The following is a 21,019-nucleotide window of genomic DNA, read 5'->3' on the forward strand; positions in this document are numbered from 1 at the left end:
GTTGATCAATGATGAATTAGTGAATGTATACTATATATGCCAGAGAAATGCCTTTGGGGTAAGAATCTATAAAGATCTGAGGTTCACGTAGAATAGCTTTAAAATAGAAATGAGCATTACTTTTCTGGAGTTAAAGTAAGGATGGAGATAAGTCTAAGAAATTAACATGGTGAATTAGAGGAAGGCCAGAATAGGAGGATCAGTGTGTGCTACATAATTAGGATTTTATACTTATGGTTTGCTATGGGTGGTCCTTGAAGGATTGTACCAGTAAACACTAGAATGACAGAACCAGTCTGCCTCTTAAAAAAGATCATTCTAGTGCTCAGGCAGAAAATGAACTGAAATAGGAATGTAATAAAGCCACAGAAATCAATACTAAAATATAGAGTAGCTCAATCAAGAGATGATAAGGGATCTGAGATCACAGGAAGGTAGTGAGAGTTATAAGAGTCATTGAGAAAACAAAGCAGTAAGGTCTAGATGTTATTCCATGTGCCTGTCAACAGATGAAGAAGAGTCAGGGATGGCAGCCAGTCTCTCATTTGGGACTTACATGAGTTGTCCTCGGCAACATAACAACCACTAAATGTCACTGGTGCACAGCAATACACGATTATTTCTTAGTCCCACATCTGTTGCCGTAGCCTGAGCATAACTGGGATTAACTCTAAACCACAGGTTGGGTCCAAGTCTGTTCCATATGTCTCTCAATCTACTTGGGAAAACATCAACCTGAAGCATATTGTTGATATGAAACACAGAAGTCATAAGGGAGTCAGCCAATGGCCTTTTAAGCCTGTAATTTTGTCATATATGTCACCATTGCATTGGCCAAAGCAAGTCATCTGGAAAATGGCAAGTCAAGGAGTGGTAAAGTAACTGCACCCATTATGGCAAGGGTGTGTGTATACATAGTACTAATCCAGGAAAGTGGGGATCTGAGATCAATTATTCGTTTCACTGTAGCCCACATGGATGGCGGAGAAATTTCTAAAATAATAAATTAAAGAGAAAGAGAATGATTTGGACACAGAAGAGTAGAATTTGAGTTTATACACATTGAGATGCCTCTATCACTTCAAAATGTTGATATTTAGTAGGCATCCTGAGATATTGGTGGAATTATCTATGCTGGGAACACACATGAGAAGTTGTCAGCATTGATATTCAGAAGACAACTGCAGACTGAATATAGAGACTCTGGGGGAAAGAAACCCAGCACTGAAGTGATGATCAGCAACAGAAGATCCTTAAAGGAAACTTAGAGAAATAAAACCAAAAGAGAGACTCATTTTTGTGTGCTAATTAGGATCTAGGGCAGGGGTGGGCAACCCCTGGCATGCAGTAACTTTTGCTGGCACGTGAAACCCTCTCTTATAATCTTCCATTTACAATTTTTTTCTTAATATCGACTTATTTTTCAGATAGGTGCATCACTGTAGGTGCATCTTAGATAAATAAATAATTTTACATAACAAGTTATCTTAAAGACCATAGACATGGATTGACGAGAGAGGGGAAGAGCAATTTCTATGCCTCTGCCTTAACTCTCCCTGACTTCCTAGACCCGACCACTGTTTTGATTTCATCCACATACGCTTGTGAATCTTTGTTCTCAGTGATGAATGTTGTTAAGTCTGGTAATAGGAGCAGCCTGACGGATGAAAGTAGTAGCTCGTGCATATCTCTGAAGGTCATGAAATATAAACCTGATGTAAAATCTCTGTCATCAGTGATGCAGCAGCAAAAGTCCCACTGATAATATCAAATGGAGTCATAAAGTTTTCTATCGGACTATCAGTGTACATGTATACATTAAAAAATGTATTTTTCATAATCATATACTGTGTTTTTGTCGCTCGAATGAATTTTATTATTTCTTCAAGGTTCTTCACATACGTACAGCTTAAGAGATATCAAGTAGGCATAACATGTTCTCAAAAAATTCGGGTTGGCACGCAGAAGAATTTTGAGTAGAGATTTTGCTGGTTTTGGCACGCACTCACAAAAAGGTTGTCCACTCCCTTTCCCTTCAATACAAAACATGGCCTGTATTGATGCAATTCCCTACATCTCCTCCTCTCAGATGACTATTATAACTACTACGTCCTGCTAGAGCTTCCTAGCAAGACTCTTGCCTCCACACTTGCCCAAAACACAATCCATTTTTACAAGGAAAACAGACTACTCCTTAAAAATAAGAATCAGATGATCATAGTATACATTTCCTTATGTAAAATACCACTCCCGCTACTAATATCCTGGCATAGAAAGTCCTACATAGCTTGATCTCTGACAGTCTCTTCTATTACTCTCCTCCAAGCCAATGTATTTCACCCAGATTGTTCTTTTATATTTTCTTCTTACCCAAAGATGTGCTTTTTATTGATTTTAGAGAGAGGGAGAGTGACAGTGACAGTACAGTGAGAGAGAAAAAACATCAAAGATTGCCCTGAAGAGGGATCAAATCCACTATCTAGGTATGTGCCCTGACTGGGAATCAATCCTGCCACCCTTCTGTGTATGGGACGATGCTCCAACCAAATGAGCCACACTGGCCAGGGCCAGACTGTCCTTCTTTACATGTCTATCACCTCAAGTCATTCCTTACTTAGGGGATCTTTGTACTAGCTATGCCTGGTTCTGTAGTATGTCCCCTGCTAGATAACCAACTTCTTAAAATCTGAAATAATCTTAACTGAAAGTCACGTTCCACTAATTTCATATTTCTATACTTTATAATAACTGAGATTTTAATTAAAATCAGGCCTTATTTGACTACTGAAATGAGTGGCCTTTAATTTACTTCCTGTTGCAAAAAAACAATTTTAATTCTCTACATTGTACTTGTCAGTATATGATGTTTTTTATTATTTATTTTGTCTCCAGATATTAGTGCAGATACATTGCCATATTTCCTAGTCATTTTCATATCTCCCAAACATGGATCTGGACCTCAAAATTAATATATCTTAGTAACTACTTTTTTAATAAATTAGTATTTTGGATCAACTACAATGAGTTAAAAATAAACAGAATAAAAAGAACTAGGAACCTTGAGGGTAAAAATAAACTCTCAATTGCCTAAACTAAATGTAGAGATGATGAATTACTTACTAGGAATAGGCTTCATTAATTTGTTTGTTTTATGTATGCATGTATTCTATTGCAGTGATTCCAGCAATGGGTGTCAGGTCTTGGAGAGGAAACAATAAATGAGAGCAATTCCTAGGAAGTGAAAGAGTATGAGCGTAGTTATTAGACAGTGATAGAAAAGGACACACATCTTTCACTCAAAATAGCAAGAAGAAAGAATGGATATAAGTGCTTGTTTTTCCCCCTTTCTCAAAATTACTAACCTGCCTTTATCTAACCTTCTATTTCTAGTTTATATTTGATGCATATGTTATTCTCTCATTAGAAATTCTAATACGGTATCACTTTTATTGGCCTTGTGTCTTTCTAATGATGCACAATGCTTATTTAAGGAGTATTTTAAAATTTGACAACAGGAAGTCTGTTTCCAATTGTTCATTATAATAAATCAGATTGCAACAAACCATATATGTATATGGTTTGTTGAAATCTGATTTATTTTAAATTTTTATGGCAAAAAATTCTTAGAGTTAATACATTTGGAGACTTTGTCTTATAAAGTATATTACAACATTTGCCTCCAAAATTGTTTCTGCCTCCAATTCTATTTCCTTCTACTCTCATGAGCAATTTGATAGATGAAAAATTGAAGCTTCTTTTAAGGTACATTTCTTTGATTTCTAGGATAGCTAACGTTTTTGTACATATATTTTCCATTTAGATTTCCTTTACAAGTAGTTTGTTCATTTCAGTGAATTTTACTGAGATATTTGTTTTTTATTCATGCTTCTTCTGATAGCTCTTTATGTGTTTAAATCAGTGATGGCGAACCTTTTGAGCTCGGTGTGTCAGCATTTTGAAAAACCCTAACTTAACTCTGGTGCCGTGTCACATATAGAAATTTTTTGATATTTACAACCATAGTAAAACAAAGATTTATATTTTTGATATTTATTTTATATATTTAAATGCCATTTAACAAAGAAAAATCAACCAAAAAAATGAGTTCGCGTGTCATCTCTGACACACGTGTCATAGGTTTGCCATCACTGGTCTAGAGATAAAAAAATCACATGAGCCCTTAAAAACAAACAAACAGAAAACTTTCTCTGCCTGTGAACAAATGATATATGGCAGAAAAAGATTCAAAAGGTGAGAAAATTTTATGTGCCATCACTGGCATATAAAGCCCATATGCAATAAGAGAGAGACCTCTAGGAGCTAAGGGCTGTCTGCACTTGACAACCTACAAAGAAATGAGGATTATAGTCTTTCAACTGCATGTAGCTGGACTCTGTAAACAATGAATGAGCCTGGAAGGCAATTCTAACCCATAGCCTCTACATCAGAGCCCAGGCTGGCTCATGCCTTGATTTTGGCCTTTTCAGACTCAGATCAGAGACAATACCTAAGTCACTCAGACTTCTGACCTACAAATAGTGAGACGATAAATGTATATTTTTTTAAGCCACTAAATTTGCGATAATGTGTGACAGCAGTGATAGAAAACTAATCCTATATAATAACAGCCTAATATGCTAAGTGTCTGGTCATATGGTCATCTGTTCAACCAATCAAAGCACAATCTGCTAATGATATGCTAAGGCTGCTCAACTGCTTGCTATGATGTGCACTGACCACCAGGGGCAGACAGTAGACCAGTTAACCAGTAGCTATGGCGTGCAGTGACCACCAGGGGGCAGACTCTCTGACTGGTAAGTTAGCTTGCTGCTGGGGTCGGGCAGATCAGGACTAAGCGAGATGTGCGGACATGCCCTGGAGCGGTCCCGCGATCTCTCCGCGGCTGGCCAACCTCCCACATCTTTCCCCAGCCCCTATCGTGAAATGATGGGGTCCTTCTGCCTGGCCTGTGCCCTCTCACAATCTAGGACCCCTTGGGGGATGTCGGAGAGCCAGTTTCGGCCCGATCCTGCAGGACAGGCCGAGGGACCCCACTGGTGCATGAATTCGTGCACCGGGCCTCTAGTCCTATATAATAAAAGGCTAATATGCAAATCGTCCCCTTGACCAGGAGTTTGACCAGGGGGCAGGGCTGGCTGGCCAACTGCCTGCGGCCCCTCCCCCCAGCTGGCCTGGCCCATCAGCCCCAATCAGGGTGGGCTGGCTGGACTCCACCCCTTCATGAATTTGTGCACCAGGCCTCTAGTACAGTTATAAAATAACAACCTAAGGTATGTAAATTCTGGACAGGTGAGTTCTAAAATCTAAAGTTCATCAGATTTAGAATGACCTAATTTTATGAAACCAGATGTACAATAGAACAAATCCTACATTAAAGTAAATAAAGAAAAACTTCTGGAGTTTTACAACCAAACATAATATTGTCAATTGTGAAGTTTTAATTATAGAATTAAATTAAGCTTAAACTACATTGGAAACTTGAAGCATGCATATTCTTGGTATGTCTTAATATTTTTAGTTTTTCACCGATTTTGAAAATTAACCAGTGGTGCCTGTAAAGTATGCTTTGCTGTTGATTACATATTTCTGCCAATCCAAACTAGTAAGTGAAAGGATGTGTATTTTTGCTTCCCTGGGTGAAATACAGATGAAAATTAGAAAGTAAATTTATTTCTGATAGAAAATTCTAAAGAGATACTTAAGACAGCAGCCACTATTATAAAAATTTAACAGGTTATAACTTTTAAGATGTAGGAGAATTATTCTGAGATTGTAAGCAAAATAAAAGAAGTGCTTATTAAAACATAAATATGGGAACACCTAACTTGATTAACAAACTCAAGGAGTAATAACATTTTCTAAATAACATTGTTTTATCTCTATATTTCTCTCCATAGTTTTTCATTACTATATGAATAAGAGTGGTAAAAGCAGACATCCCTGTCTTGTCCCTGATCCTAAGGGAAATGTTTTTAGTTTTTGCCCATTGAGTATGATGTTGGCTGTAGGTTTTTTGTATATCACCTATTCTGTTGAGGTATGATCCCTCTAATCCCTCTTTGCTGAGAGTTTTTATCATAAATGGGTGTTGGGTTTTATTGAAAGCTATTTCTGCATCTGTTGATATGATCATGTAGTTTTTATCCTTCATTTTGTTTATGTGATTTATCACATTTATTGATTTGCAAATATTATACCAACCTTGCATCCCTGAAATAAATCCCACTTGACCATGGTGTATGATTTGTTTCATGTGTTGCTGGATCTTATTTGCTAATACCTTGTTGAGAATTTTAGCATCAATGTTCATCAGAGATATTGGCCTATAATTGTTTTCTTTGTAGTATCTTTATCTGGTTTTGGAATTAAGATAATGCTGGCCTCATAAAAGGGAGTTTCCCCTCCTCTTGACTTTTCTGGAATAGTTGAGGAGGATAGGTGTTAGTTCTTTTTTGGATGGTTGGCAAAATTTGCCTATTTAGCCTTCCAGTCCAGGACTTTTGTTTGCTGAGAGTTTTTTGATTATTGATTCAGCTTCATTAGCTGTTATTGGTCTATTCAGGTTTCTAATTCTTCCTGATTCAGTTTTGGAAGATTATATATTTCTAGGAACTTGTCCATTTCACTCAGGTTGTCTACTTTGTTGGCATATAGTTGTTCATAGTATATTCTTATAATCTTTTATATTTCTGTGGAGTCAGTTGTTACTTCTCTGCTTTCATTTCTGATTCTATTTATTTGGATCCTCTCTCTCTATTTTTTTCTTGATGAGTCTGGTTAAGAGTTCATCAATCTTGTTTATCTTTTCAAAGAACCAGCTCTTGCCTTCAATGATCTTTTGTATTGTTCTTTTTGTCTCTATATCTCTATTTCTTCTAAAAAAAAGAAGTGAAAAAATTTTAAATGCACTGCTTATCTGGTGGTATCTCATTTGATGATAACCTAAAGACATTATTGTGTTCTTATCAGATGTATGTTCAAAATGCCTAGACCAATCATTAACATGCTTTGTGAATGGTCCAAATTGGCAAGAGACATAGCCCATCAATGTGGGATTACTTTGAAACAGGAGGTCCATACACATCAGGAAAATGATTTTAAGCTAGACAATGGTGTTAGGATAGTATCTTTTAACAGGCTCTAATTTTATCATTATTTCTGAGGACCTAAGTATGCATTTTATTGTGTTTCCACTTTTGTCTTGTACTTTTCTCTCAGGTTAGTTCAGGAATGTAAACCTGAGTAGGTAGTAATGGAGTCCTTTTTCTTTTTTCTCTCTCCAGGTTAAGGATATAAATGGACAATGTTGACAAATACAACTGGTAATTACTACCACCAATTGTAGTGTTAGGAGAAACACTAATAGGTTAAGGAGCTTAGTGGTTCTTTCAAATAATTTATTTAACACAATGTAATGTTGACTAGAAATGATCTGACATTATTATTTTGTAACTAAATATAAAATTAGTGGAATGCAAACACACTGAAGTAAATTTCTTTCAGTCAAAACATTTGGCAAGATATTTGAATATAGATTCTCTGCCTGGCTGGTGTTGCTCAGTGGTTGAACATGAACCTGTGAACCAGATTGTCACAGTTCCATTCTGTTTTCAGGCTCAATCCCCAGGAGGGGATGTACAGGAGGCAGCCAATCAATGATTCTCTCTCATCATTGATGTTTCTATTCTCTCTCCCTCTCTTTTCCTCTCTGCAATTAATTAAAAATAGCTATATTTTTAAAAATTCTCTGGTAATGGTACTTAGAGCAAAGCATATAGGAAAATTTTTTTGTTTTTTTTCCCCTCTCAATCCTCACCAAAAAATATGTTTTCACAGATATTTAGAAAGAAAGGAAGGGAGAGGGAGAAAGAAAAATAAAACATCAATTAGTTGCCTCCCATAAGTACCTCCACCAGGGATCAAACCAGCAACGTAGGACTGGGAATCAAACTTGCAAGCCCATGGTGTATGGGATGACATTCCAACTGAGCCAACTGACCAGAGCAGAAAACTGTTTTAATAACAAGCTATATACTCTTAAATTAATCCTATCTAATAATAGACAAACATGGTAATTGATCATACCTTTGCTACGCCTCCCATTGGCTAATCAGTGCGATTGCAAATTAACCGCCAACAAAGATGGCGGCAAATTTGCATACTGCAGGCAGGGCAGGACAGAGCCATCCCTCCTGCCCTGCCGCCATCCAGGCCTGCTGTCTGTGACCCAGGGTGGCAGGCGGCCATGTGCAACCCGAACCAGGGTGGCTGGGCGGTGCAGCATCGATCGGCCAGCCCACCTGGCCCCCATCCGGGCATCCCATGTGCGACCCGACCCTGGGCGGCCAGGTGGGGCAGTAGCGATCCACTGGCTTGCCCAGCCACCATCCGGGTGTCCCGTGTGCGACCTGATCCAGGGCAGCTGGGCAGGGCAGCAGCAATCGGCCGGTTGGCTTGCCCAGGTGTCCCGTGTGCGACCTGACCCGGGGCGGCCAAGTGGGGCAGCAGCGATTGGCCGGCCCACCTGGGGTGTCCCGTGTGCGACCCGCCCAAGGCAGTGCTCCAACCCCTAGATCAGCCCTGTAGTGTGTGTGACCTGGGGAGGCGGGGCAGGCACCGAGGGATCAGGCCTGCCATCTGACATCCGGGGAGCAGGCCTAAGCCAGAAGGTGGTTATCTCCCGAGGGGCCCCAGACTGTGAGAGGGCACAAGTGGGGCTGAGGGACACCCCCCTACCCCCACCAGTGCACAAATTTTTGTGCACCGGGCCTCTAGTATAATTATAATTATGTCCTTCTTAGATTATAACATATTCAGCATTTTATCACTAGCATCCTATATAATAAAACCCTAATATGCAAACTTACCAAATGGCGGAACGACCAGCGGAATGACCGGTTGCTATGATGTACACTGACCACCAAGGGGAGATGCTCAAAGTCCCCTCAGAGGGAGGTGACCAGCAGCAGCGATCAGTGGGTGGGGCTGGCCAGCAGGTGGCACCAGGCCACCAGCCAAGGTGGGTGCCAGTGGGGGCCCTCCAATTGCCCTGCCCACCAGTAGCCCCATAGATGGTCCTGATCGCCAGCCAGGCCTAGGGACTCTACCCTATATATTGGGATTTAAAATCCCAATCGTAGATTTAAAAATTAAAACCTGGCAAGGCTACTCTAACACTGAAAAAACAGGATGATGCAGCGATGACATGCATGGACTCTGGCTTGCAGATTTTGTGGTCAGCCCTTATTCTGACACTTATAACTATGTGACAAAACCAATTACTTAACTTCTCTCTGCTTCAGTGTTTCCACCCATAAGATGGAGAAAATTATACTACTGCCTCAGAAGGATCATGTTATGTACTACTTTTTATAATCAGGGGGAAAAAATGTAGCTGCCCAAACAACAGCAAGATTCCTTTCACCTGTATGAAGAGTATGGTCACTGGTGCATGCAGCGTCCCAGATTGCTAGAGGGATGTCCGACTGCTGGTTTAGGCCCGACATCTCCTGAGGGGAACCTGGATTGTGAGAGGGCACAGGCTGGGCTGAGGGACCCCATCCCCCTGTGCACTAATTTCGTGTACTGGGGCCTCTAGTTTAAATATATTAGATGAATGAATTGCTTTTCCGCTCCCCGTATTTAAGGAAATAAGTAGTATAAGTAGTAGCAGTAGCCAATAATACCATACTGCATAGGTCTTGTCCCATGTTGACTTTTTTTGAACCACCACTGGAAAATGAGCCAAGCTGAGAAGAAAAAATATAAAGGAAAGAAAACCAACAGGAACAGTTTATGTCAAGGTTACAGGATACCTGTTGGAAGTCAGAAATCTGATTTTTATTTCCTTCTCTGCCACTTACTGGGGGTGTTCTTGGTTAAGTAATTCAGCTCCTCAAGATATTTTCCTCATTTGCAAATGGTGATAATACTCAATGTATAGGATTGTTGTGTGGATTAAATGTAATAATATCATCACTACCTTGCACTGTCTAGCATTTTAGTCCAGAATACATGGCGATTGTTATTATTATGAATATTTTGAACTAAAGTGGCAAAAATAGTTTTAGCTTAGTTACTTTAGAATGAATATTTAAGAAGCCATCTTTCATTTCTCTTCCCTGTTAAGTGGAATTTTTTTATTAGCTTCTCTTAAATCCGCACTGATTTTGCATTGTCTCACTAATATAAGATGAAACCAACCACCACTGATTGCATTATGATTAACTGCTAGTCTGTCATTTTTAAACAGTGAAGAATGTCATGGCAATGATATTCCTTAATTAGTTAAACATTTATCATTTATAAATTATAAAAAGATATTGCATTTCAAAGAATTTAAATTTATTTAACCCAAAGAAGCTAATTCTTGTGTTCGTGGATGTGGGCTGTTTCAAACTGCGTTTAGTAGGGGGTTATCAAGTCAGGGAGAATGATCAATTTCCTAAGGCAGACCAAGTAGTTCTATGAAAAGGCTGTCTATATCTATAGTCTGAATTACTTGGTACTTGGTAAAGTAAAAGAGAGGTTAACGATCCATATGTAAATAGGGAAATCTCACCAATGTTAAAATAGCTAAATTATGCTTCAAGTCTTCATTCTATTCTCCTCTACACTTTTATCCCCAGAAGTAATAGAATGCTTTAAATACAATTTCATCACTTTATTGTTAGAAAGTTCTGCCTCATATTAGCCTAGAAACTGCTTTCATGAATCATCCTAGATTATTTAATGCTTAGACAATAGCATAACATAAAAAATTCAAATGAAATCAGTACTCATAAAATAGTAGAAAGCTTTGTTGGAAAGTGTTAAAGTTACACCTAAATTAAGTCACCTTGGGATAAATATACTGTTATAAAAGATACATTTTAATGAGTGAAGGAATGCAATTAGTGTTATATCTAAAAACTAAATCACAGACTAAATATTTATGGGAATTGAAAGGTAATCTAAACCTGGGGGTTTTGTGCATAACTTGCGATAGTCCTTTTCATGTATCATGTATCTGATCCCATTGAATACAAGAGCTCAGATATCTGTTTAATCAGCCCAGTAGGGTTCTGATTTGTGCATTAAGGGTATGATTAGGGTTTTGTCAAGTTAGATAACTATTTGAGAGTGCATTAGACTAATTCCATGAATTTATTCATCAATGTCTGTGTTCAGCTTCTTTGGCCTTCATTTTGTAGAGATTGAAACCTCTTCACTTTTCCATCACAAAATGGAAATACTTAAATGAATATGCATTCCTCACTGTAACTTCATCTTCATATGATATAAATATATATTCTTCTGAAGCTTTTGACTAGAATGAATTCAGAAATTTTGGTACAGCATTAGCATTTAATGAGGGTCTATTGAAGAATTTAGTCTTAAATTGAGGTGCAGTTTATCTAGAATTTATTAAGAAACTACAACAAAATTGGAAGACAAATGCAATGACCTCAGAGGTGATTTGTAACTCATAGACTTCAAAAATTATATGTGATATTATTTTTATATATGTTGTAAGAAGTGACATGAGAGATTAACCAGGGAACTTATATGCATACTAGAGGCCCGGTGCACAAATTTGTGCATGGGTGGGCTCTGGCAGGCCCACCCCAATGGGGGCCCATTGGGCTGGGCCGGCGGGGAGGCAGGGCTGTGGGCAGTTGGCTGGCCCATCCACCCCAAATCAGGGTGTTGGGGGCTGATTGGGGGCCAGGCCAGGGAGGCCAATCTGGGTTTGGATCAGGCTGGTTGACTGCTATAGTATGCGTCATAACCACCAGCCGTTATGGTCATTCTGGTTGTTCCACCATTCCAGTTGCTGGGCTTTTATATAGATAGATAGATTAGATATAGATATACATATAGATATAAATATAAATATAGATAAATATAGATAGATAGATAGATAGATAGATAGATAGATAGATATAGATATGCATAGCCCATGGACATAGACAATAGTATGGTGAAGGCCTAGGAGGGATGGGTTTGGGGTGGAGAGGGTCAATGGGAAAAAATGAAAGGGGGTACATTTGTAATACTTTCAATAGAGATAAATTTTTTGAAAAAGATATAGAAAGATTTTACCTATCAGACAATGAGGGCTGCTTGCACCACTGCTCTTATTTGTTGTAGTAACATGTCCACTCATTATTTACTTAAAATTTCTAAACTGTCACTTTTTGTCTGTAATAATTTAATCATATTCACACAAATTTACTTATTTAGGGATCATTAAAAACAGATTTTGTGAAGAGAATCACATGTTTAGAAGGTCTTAACTATTAATTAGGTATTTATTGCTTTTCTAATGAAGCCTCACAGACCATTTGTATCTATATGTATAATAACCATTGTCAAATTACACCAATTCTTCTTACAAAGAACAAGCTGGTACTAAAGGACAATATTAGTAATCCCATCAAAACTGATGCCCCAGAAATGTAAACTCTTGGGAACTTAGTGTGCATTTTTTGAATGCCTGGAAAGACTTTACTTACAGTTAAAAATGTTAAAAGATCCATTTCTCAACCTTTAAACCACATGCAATAGCTGGGTGGGCCCCCTCATTTTCTCTGGGAAACAACTTCCAATAAACTCTACTACACTCCTGCCTGCCTGCAGTTCACTTGAATGGAGCAAATGACAGGTCTTTACTTTTTGTTGCTGGTACTGCTCCTTGCTAAGGTCTTCCTACTGCTCAACAGTCTCTATCTTCAGTCCCTCACAGTGCTGGTGGATTTAAATTCCATTACTGTTAGTATAAAAGACCATTTTTAGTACTCTACTAAAATAAACCCTCCTATTTAACCAGTCTTTCCTCACTTTTTTCTTCTCTAAGTGCATAATGCTTAAGCTTTCTTAAGGAAATTATTTCATATCGATAACAGACATAACCAGATTTGTTAACTCTGTAAGTTGAAAATTAGTAAGATGATGGATAAGAGTGCTTATCATCAGTATTAAAATCTTAATGTAGTAGATATTTTTTCAGATTTATTAAGTTATAATTGACAAAACTGTAAGATATATAAAGGATTCTCACAATTGAGTTAATTAAGACATTGCATCACATTTTTTTCTTGAGAACATTTACGTTCTATTCTCAGCAAATTACAATTATCCAATATCGTATTTTCAACTACCATGTTATACATTAAATATTCAGACATCATTTATCTTTTATAACTGAAAGTTTGTACCTTTCTCTCTCTCTCTCTCTTTCTCTCTCTCTCTCTCTCTCTCTCTCTCTCTCTCTCTCTCTCTCTCTCTCTCATCAATCAATAAATAAAACAGTTTTTAAGAAAATGCCACTGGAATTTAGATAGGGATTGCATTGAATCTGTAGATCACTTTGGGTAACATGGACATTTAACAACCTCTCCTCATTTCCCCACAACTCATTCCCTGACAACCTCCATTCTACTTTCTGATCTTGAGCACAACTTTTTTTAAGATCCCACATATAAGTGACACTACACAGTATTTATCTTTCTCCGTCTATATGTCTCACTTGTCATAATGTCCTTAAAGTTCATTCATGTTGTCAAAAATGGAAGGATTTTCCTTTTGAGTGAGTGTGAGTGTGTGTGTGTGTGTGTGTGTGTGTGTGTGTGTGTGTGTGCGTGTTTTCTTTATGCAGTCATTTAGGTTGTTTCCATATCTTGGTTAATTGTGAATAATAATAGTTGTAGTAGTAATAATAATAATAATTTAGTAGTTCTATTTTTAATTTCTTGAGGAACCTTTATGCTGTTTTCCACAGTGGCTACAACAATTACCTTCCCACCAACAATGCACTGTTTCCTTTTGTCCACATACTCACCAGCATTTGTTCTCTACTGTCATCCTAGCAGGTGTAATATGATATCTCATCATGGTTTTGTTTTCATTTTCCTGATGATCAGTGACATTGAGCACATTTTCATGCACCTGTTGGTGATTTGTATGCCTTTTTGGAAAAATATCTATTTAGGTCCTCCGCCCATTTTCAATTTGCATTTTTGCTATTGAGTGGTACAAGTTCCTTGTATATTATACATACTAAATTCTTATCAAATATATGGTCTGCAAAATATTTTCTCCCACTCTATAGGTTACCTTTTCCTTTTGTTGATTGTTTCTTTTGCTCTGCAAACGCTTTTAAGTTTGGGTAGTCCAATTGTTAATTTTTGCTTTTGTTGCTTGAGCCTTTGGTATCATATCTAAGATATCATTGGCAAGACTCATGTCAAATAACTTTATGGGTTCTTTTTCCCTGGGAGTTTCATGGTCATAGAGGTTATGATCATTAAGGTTTTACATGTAAAACCTTACTAATATGAGTTAATTATTGTGAATGGTATAAGACAGGGATCACATTTCATTATTTTGCATGTGATTATTCAGTATACTGAACAACATTTATTAAAGAGAACAATCTTTTTCCATTGAGTTTTCTTAGCTCTCTTGTGAAATATTAGTTGACAGTATATACATGGGCTTATTTCTAGGCTCTCAATTATGTTATATTACTCTATTTGCCTGTGTTTATGCCAGTATAGTATTGTTCTGATCACTATAGCTTTGTAATATAGTTTGAAATCAGGAAGTATGATGCCTCCAGCTTTGTTCTCTCTCAAGTTTCCTTTGGCTAATTAAGGTTTTTTTGTGGTTCCATGCAATTTTATGAATTCTTCTGGTTAATGAAAATGGGATATTATTCAACTGGTTTTCTTCAATTTCATTCACCAAAGACTAGTTGTGCTCAGTGTGTAGATTTTTTCCCCTCCTTGGTCCAATTTTATTTCTAAATATCTCATTTTTGTTGATGCTATTGTAAATAGAATTATTTTCATTTTTTACAGATAATTTTTGTGAGTGTACAGAAATGCATCTGATTTTTTTGCATTCATTTATTAGTGCTAAATGGCTTTTGGGGAATCTATATAAAAATCATAAATTGTCTATATATAAGATCATATCTGCAAATAGTGACACGTTTACTTCTGCTTTTCCAATTTCAATGCCCTTTATTTCTTTTTCTTGCCTAATTGCTCAGGCTAAGACTTTCAGTTCTATGTGCATAGGAGTGATGAGAGTGGGCATCCTTGTCTTGTTTCTAATCATGGCAAAAAAGCTGTCACCCTTTCACCACTGAGTATGATGTTAGCTGTGTGCTTACCATATAAAGACTTTATTATGTTGAGGTATGTCATTCTATAGTCAATTTCCTTTTTTCTTTCTTATTGAATGCATTGAGGGTAGAACTCAAATATGCTCAGTATTTTGAAAAATGAAAATTGCCATAAGCAGAAAGCTGAGTAAGACCTTCATATCTTTAATATCCTTTTACATGATTAGAATACAAAATAAGTGGGACCTTTTTTTCCTCACTCCTCACCTGAGGACATGCTGAGAGAGACAGAGAGAAATAGAGGGGGGAGGGAGGAGGGGAGACAGAAAGGAGAGATTGAAAAATCAATGTGAGAAAGAACCAACGATCTGTTGCACCTATAGATGACCAGACTGGGACCAGGAATCGAATGGACAACCCTTCAGTGCACAGGACCATGCTCAACCAACTGAGCCACTTCAGCCAGGCAAGAGGGACTTCTTGAAAACCTCTTTTTGCCAGATGTTTATCTCTCGGCATTCTGAACCTCTATCTTGTTACATAAAAATCAATTAATTAGAAACTGAGAAAGAGAAGGAAGTCATCTCAATCTAGGAAAGAGTTCTAACAATATAATTATATTTTATTTGTTACTGAATAGTTTATCTAAATAACTGATTTAATCACTTATCTTCCCTTAGGGGACAAAATATTGAAGGTTGGTAAATGTTGTTAGGAAAAAGGAGGTTGAGGATTTGTGGGGAATGTATTACCTGTGAAATTCTGATATCTGGTCTATCTTACATGAGAGATTATTTTTCAAGAACATATAGTCTAAATGGAGTTTCCTGAAAGGTGGCTTTCTATAAGTGGTGACTCGAGGTTCACTTTCCTTTCATATACAGGTTCCTCTGTCTTCAAGGCATAGCTTCCAATATTGCCAAAGGAAAGGAAAGACATGGGAGTCCACTTGTAAGAGCCTGGCCAGAAAGTGAAGCAAGTCACGTTGTTCACATTCCATTGGCTGGAAATCAGTGAGGTAGACGCATCTAACTGCCAAGGAGGCTGCGCTATGTAATCTAGATGAAATAGGCTATTTGCTGGTAGCAGTCTCTGCTGCAAGTGTTGAGGCACCACAACAGAAATCGATGGCCCTAAAGCAGGGAGGTTCCAGCTTGAAAGCTTTAGGTGCCACTGAGGATTAAAGGAGGGACACAAATAGGGGCTGAAAGATGAAGTGGAGAAGCAAAACGTCAACAGTTGGCCATAGACAAACTGTTATCGTGTCTGTATTGGACCTAGAAAATCTGGGTCCGATTATAAATACATGTGGAAATTATTTATTTCCATTCCTTGCACAGTGCACCTATCAAGGCATGACAGAACACATCCTATGTGTAAAAAGGGGCTTCCACAAACTCTAAAATCCTCCTGAAGTGTGCTTTTACTTCTGTACATAAGTTTGAAAAATTGCTGTGACTTGAAGTTAGGTAGATAAGTTGTATTGAATGTTGATAAAAGTGTTGTTTTCAGATTAATCTTGTACATTATAATTAGGAGGTTTCCAGATGAAAAATCATATGGAGATTTGAAAAAAGGAGGTCACCTTTGGAGAAACTAGGAATGTTTTACTAGAAGGGGTTAAAGTGGTTTTCAGTAAAGAAATGAATACACACACACATACACAAAAAAAAAACTTAAGAAAAACAAAGGAGAGAATAATTTCTTCTCTTTGATTTTGATGTGGTAGATTTTTAAAAAATCAGTACTCTGCTGAAAAGAAATATCCAGTGTTATAAAAAAAAATACTGTCAATGTTTTAGGGTTTCTTTCCTAGGGAACTTTTATTTCTCCATGGTCTGACTAATTAATCTTTCTTATTACTCAGATCTAAATTAGTTGGATGATTTTTTAATATTATTACCATAAATACACCAAAGAATAGTTTTATTCTCATCATAAATTTTGATTAGAGACAGAAAATCAAGAGGAAAAAAATGAAGAACATCTAATAATAATTAACAACTTAATTTGAAAGAGGGCAATATTATTTGACATAGAGGAGGATGCTTTATAATTTAAAAGTCCAACCACTGAGCTGACAGATATTAAATTTTTATGCAGCCACTTCTCTCTTATTTATTAAAAATCATGAATACTAATAAGAAAATTCAATGCTTTATTTTAAAAGCTATGGAATGTAAGTTTAGCTTGCTAATTAGATCTAAACTTTGAATGGTCTTAGCAACTTATAAGGACAAATTTATTACGTTTTCACTTTAAAATAAAATGGTCAAATTTAATGAAGATATAACTTATAAATATTTTGCTATTAATAGTTTGATACTGTTAGAACAAGGTTGTGAAATATCCAGGCATGTATAAAGCCAAACACAGGTAAAACATTGCTTCAGAAATGAGGCATGGACAACCACCAGGTCAATGGGGAAATAAAATCTTGCATACATATGACCTGAAATGAAACAGGAATATATAAGTCTGATAATTTTCTTTGGAGGACAGGAAGGGAACATAACTTTCCTCCCATCCCCCACGGCACCTTGGTTCAAAACAGAACGTTTGGAGTTACATATCTTGGAAGTTCTGGCTGAGAGCTTACAAAGGGCTTTATGTCAGTGCTTGTGTGAGTATCTGGAGACCAACATTTGGGACCCGCAGTGTAAAATGTAGAAAGCAGTGGCCAACAGAAATCTGTGGTATCATTTAGGAAAAGTCAACATTGTCTGGTCCCTTTCCTCAGTGTTCCCGATTCCCCATTACTCAGAAGGTGCCAAGGAAAGATAACCTGACTCTTTACAAGGAAAGTTGGGAGAGCAGGAAAGCTTCCACTGGTGCCCAAGTAAACATCCTGGGATGGGCTTGTTTCTATAGGTACAGCTTGTCATTCCAAAATCATCTTCCACCTCTGGTGAGGATGCCCCCTCTAAGGGTACTCCAACAACTGCATCGGTGCCCCCAAGAATCCAACAGAGATAAATTGCAGACATATATCTGAATGTCCAGGGGATAATAAAAGAAGATCAATTAGGGCGCAAAGTAGAGATTTTGAACAATCCAGACAATAACTTTAATTTTAAAATGGAAGGGGGGATGGCGGGGGGTATATTTAAGGAAATTCAAGTATACTGCTAGCAAGCAAAAACATAAAACTTTTCTGGATCTTAAAATAGGATGGGTTCCCAAATAATTCAGCCAGTTAAAAGAGCAGCGTAATAACTTCCTGGACAACCTAGATTATCAACAACAACAACAACAAAAAACCCCAAAAATTTATTGCAAGGAGAAAAATATTGATACAGTAAACAGAAGGAAAAGATAAATGGTTGAGAGAATGAATTCAGGAGATCTAGCTCATAAATAATAACAGATTTGGAAGCTGGAGGAGAGTCAATATTGTATGCAAAAGCATGCAGATCTCCAAATTAGTAAGAAAAAAAATAATGCATAATAATAAAATCAATAAAACAAAAAGAAAAAAGTGAATAAAAAACTATAATCCAAGATAAATCACAAAAATAAAGTATTACCCTAAAAGCAAATCATCTGAATTCTTCAATTAAAACACAGAGATCATCAGGTTACATTTAAAAAAATACATAGCTATTTTTTGTTTAAAAGAAATATTTAAAACAAACAAAGGGATAAAGTAAAAATGCAAATAGAAAGTAGCATCAGACAAGGTACAACTTAAGGTTCAGAGAACTGAAGATGAAACTGGAGAATATTTACCCGTAATAATAAATTCCTAATTAGGAAAAACGATAACACATTTATTTAAACTCAGTGTGCCAAATAAATACATGAAGCAAAAGCTGGGCAAAAATGCAAAAAAATTTAAAACCTTCTTTGAAATTAAAGTAGGAAACTAAAATATTCTTCTTTCTATGTTGAACATATATAGTAGGCAAAAATCAATAAGGATTGTTATGACCTGAATGATTGTGTACCCCCAAATTCAAATGTTGAAATCCTAATGCCCAATGTAGTAGTATTAGGAGGTGAGGACTTTGGGGAGAGATTAGGCCATGAGGACAGAGCCATCGTGAATGAGATTAATGCCCTTATCAAAGAGGCCAAGAGCAGAAACCGGTTTGGCTCAGTGGATAGAGCATTGGCCTGCGGACTGAAGGGTCCCAGGTTCAATTCCGGTCAAGGGCATGTACCTGGGTTGCGGGCACATCCCCAGTAGGAGATGTGCAGGAGGCAGCTGATCGATGTTTCTCTCTCATCGATGTTTCTGACTCTCTATCTCTCTCCCTTCCTCTCTGTAAAAAATCAATAAAATATATTTTTTAAAAAAAGAGGCCAAGAGAGCTCCCTTACCCCTTTAATCTTGAAAGGACACATGGAGAAGTTGGCAGTCTACCACCTGGAAGAGGACCCTCACTAGTCCATGCTGGACCTGTGATGCCAGAATTCCCCTTCCTAGAACTGTGAGAAATACATTTCTATTGTTTATAAGCTTCCTAGTCTATGGTACTTTGTTACAACAGCTGGAACAGACTAAGAGAAGGGCATGTAGGAATTGAATTTTAAAAGCCAATAACTTTGAACACACAAGCATAAAACCGTACATTTTAGTGGCTAACCTGCTAAAATGTGAGCAAGCTTCAATTAAACAGCAATTGCTCCTTTGATTTAACTGAAATCACTCAATAATTTCCAATAATCTGAGCAAATGCTTGTCTAATAAAAGAGGTATATGTAAATAGGAAGTTGAAATTTATATTCATTGCTCAATTGACTTTGAACTGCTCTTATGTTCACCTGCTTAGAAATGTCTAGTTGGTGATTTAAAAGCTTCTAACCTTTGGGATTTATTAAATAAATATTTCATTATGTGTTTCCTCCCCACATAAAAACCTTACAGCCCTCAAATTGGAACAAATATATTTTTTTTTCATGAAACACAAAAATAAAATCATTCGGTCACATAGAAACTACCCAAATTTAAAAGTGAAAAATTACAGCACTGGATCCTCTGCTCAGAATTCAATAAAATTATGACTGAATAAAAAAGTGACAAACCTTAACTAATTAGAATTTAAGAAACAGACTTAGATAATCCATGGATCAAAGAGGAAATCAATAGAAAATTGCAGAACGAGTTGAAGTTATTGAAAAGATACTACTCCACACTGACAATTAACCTATGGGACACAGTAAAAACTATGCTCAGAAAAATGTACATTTAATTATTTCCATCTTAAAGAAAAAAGCCTAGCAATTGGAAAAAACCACAATGAATTTTTCATGTTATGAAAAACTACAACAGAAATGAAATAAAATGAAATTAATAAAGATAAATGTTGACATGAACAAAACAGAATATATATATATAACCAAAATTAGTAGCAAGAATAAATTCAAAAGCTGAATCTTCATAATGATGAATAAAATAGTTAAACCTCTTGCCACTCCAACACAAGAAGGGTAGAGGGAGGGAGGGAGGGAGGGAGGGAGGGAGGGAGAGAGATACAAAATTTAGGGAAAGCATAAACAGGCTCAGGAAAGGTGAAAGTAAAGTAATACTCGCAACTCTATGGCAATGCATTTCAAAAGTTAGAAGAAATGGATGATTTCCTTACAAACGTATAAATTGTCAAAATTGAACACCCTTAGAAATGGAAAACTTGAACAGATTAATTAAAATTGTTGGTTCTTTGTGTTAAGTTACACAGAGCTTTTGACAGAAGAATGATGGAGCGTACTACCTGAATGGCCCTGGCTTTGAGAATTTAGAGATGGCCTGTAGTAACAGTCCATTCTGTAAACAAACAGTATTCAGTGCAACTGAAAATGTGAAAACTATAAACCTCAGGATTCTAGGTAGAGTCAATAGTTGTAGCCCTTAGAGAGACATCCTCAAACTGAAGTTTATATTTA

Source organism: Myotis daubentonii, chromosome 4, assembly GCF_963259705.1.
Source record: "Myotis daubentonii chromosome 4, mMyoDau2.1, whole genome shotgun sequence".
In the NCBI taxonomy this organism is placed as follows: domain Eukaryota; kingdom Metazoa; phylum Chordata; class Mammalia; order Chiroptera; family Vespertilionidae; genus Myotis; species Myotis daubentonii.